This window comes from Bison bison, unplaced genomic scaffold (assembly GCF_000754665.1).
Source record: "Bison bison bison isolate TAMUID 2011002044 unplaced genomic scaffold, Bison_UMD1.0 scf7180017864144, whole genome shotgun sequence".
NCBI lineage: Eukaryota > Metazoa > Chordata > Mammalia > Artiodactyla > Bovidae > Bison > Bison bison.
Window position 1 is genome coordinate 551,727 of NW_011494716.1, and position 2,509 is coordinate 554,235.

The window sequence follows — 2,509 nt, forward strand, 5'->3', positions numbered from 1 at the left end:
AGATCATGGCATCCGATCCCACCACTTCATGGGAAATAGATGGGGAAACAGTGGAAACAGTGTCAGACTATATTTTTCTGGGCTCCAAAATCACTGCAGAAGCTGACTGCAGCCATGAAATTAAAAGACGCTTACTCCTTGGAAGGAAAGTGATGACCAACCTAGATAGCATATTCAAAAGCAGAGACATTACTTTGCCAACAAAAGTTCATCTAGTCAAGGCTATGGTTTTTCCTGTGGTCATGTGTGGATGTGAGAGTTGGACTGTGAAGAAGGCTGAGCACCGAAGAATTGATGCTTTTGAACTGTGGTGTTGGAGAAGACTCTTGAGAGTCCCTTGGACTGCAAGGAGATCCAACCAGTCCATTCTGAAGGAGATCAGCCCTAGGATTTCTTTGGAAGGAATGATGCTAAAGCTGAAACTCCAGTACTTTGGCCACCTCATGCGAAGAGTTGACTCATTGGAAAAGACTCTGATGCTGGGAGGGATTAGGGGCAGGAGGAGAAGGGGACGACAGAGGATGAGATGGCTGGATGGCATCACTGACTCGATGGACATGAGTCTGAATGAACTCGGGGAGTTGGTGATGCACAGGGAGGCCTGGCGTGCTGTGATTCATGGGGTGGCAAAGAGTCAGACACGACTGAGCGACTGATCTGATCTGATGCTTAGAGAAAGAAGCCAGACACTAAAGACCAAAGGTCGTATGATTCCATTTAAGTGAAATGTCCAGAATATGCTTATCTATAGAGACAGAAAGTAGATTAATAGTTGCTTAGGGTGGGAGGATGGGGGACTGAGGTGTGTTTGTTTTGAAGTGATGAAATTGTTCTAAAACTGATTGTGGTGACATCCGCATCTCTGTGAATATACTAAAACCCAAAAACATGTACACTTTAAATGGGTGAATTGTATAGTATGTGAATTATATCCAATAAATCAGTTACCAAAACAGATACAATAAAACTTTTATGTGTTAGCATAACATTTTTATGAAAATCATTGTATTTTCCAAAACAAATTTTATAAGAATGGTGTTTTACATTTTTGGGGGGGGGCATAAATCTCTTTAATGTAGGTAAATGGAGCACTGCTGCTGCTAAGTCGCTTCAGTCGTGTCCGACTCTGTGCGACCCCATAGACGGCAGCCCACCAGGCTCCCCCATCCCTGGGATTCTCCAGGCAAGAACACTGGAGTGGGTTGCCATTTCCTTCTCCAATGCGTGAAAGTGAAGTCGCTCAGTCGTGTCCGACCCTCAGCGACCCTATGGACTGCAGCCTACCAGGCTCTGCCGTCCATGGGATTTTCCAGGCAGGAGTACTGGAGTGGGGTGCCATTGCCTTCTCCGAAATGGAGCACTACACGATCTCATATGTGCTTAAACATTCAACCTGTTACACGTCATGTAACCTTTGGAATATCCCATGAGGACTTCCAGAAACCCCAGAGACTTTGAGGACGGTTTCTCTACTGTAAAATTCATATTTCCCCTCTTGGAATTAATTAGTATCTTGTGGAGAAATATGTATTTTGGGAATATGCAAATACTAGTTCCTTGTTGAACTTTCACCCTCCGGTCTTAGAGGCCATTTATTTTTGTCCAAATCAGTTATTATTTAATGTCATCGTCGTGAAGTTTCTCAGTCGTGTCCGACTCTTTGAGACCCCATGGACTGTAGCCTACCAGGCTCCTCCATCCATGGGATTCTCCAGGCAAGAACACTGGAGTGGGTTGCCATTTCCTTATCCAGGAGATCTTCCCGACCCAGGGATTGAACCCGGGTCTCACGCATTGTAGGCAGACGCTTTATCGTCTGAGCCATCAAGGAAGTCCATCCTATTACTTAATGATGGTCGCCAAATGGTGATTTTCTGTTTCATTCCTTCTTCATTTATTAGTCGGCATCCTACTGTAAGAGATTTCTCATCTCTCCATTTACTTATTTACATCACTATCGATCATGGATTCTTGTTTTACTCAGTTATAATCTGTTATTATTATTATTTAGTTTGAATCAAATTGGCCCAACTTTGAGGTTAGTCATTTTAACCTGTCAGTGAAGTGCAGAAGAAATCTTCCGCAGCCTAAGGAAAGTGACGGTCCTAAGGATGCACCACAAAGATCGCTTCCGCTCAATTAGCACAGAATCAAATCCTGGGGCGGTTCGGGAGTGTCAAGGCCCCCCAGCTCTCTCTGAGCGTCACCGCACAGGACCTCCAGTCCAAGTCTCAGGTCTGAGCGACTCTAGGTCCGCGGACGCCGCTGCCCAATCCTGGGCTTGCCCCGCCTCTTTCGCGAACTCTGGCCCCGCCTCCCCGCGCCGATTGGCCAGGCCGCCGGCCGCCGCGCACTGAAGACCCGGAGAAGCGGAGTTTGTCTGAAGAATGGAGCTCCGCGGCCCTGCCGCGCATGCTTGCGAGGAACCCGCGAGTGCGCTCCTAGAGACTGGCTCTCCAGCGGGGCGGCGCGCGCTCCCTACGGCCAGCGGGGCGGAGCGCGCGACACG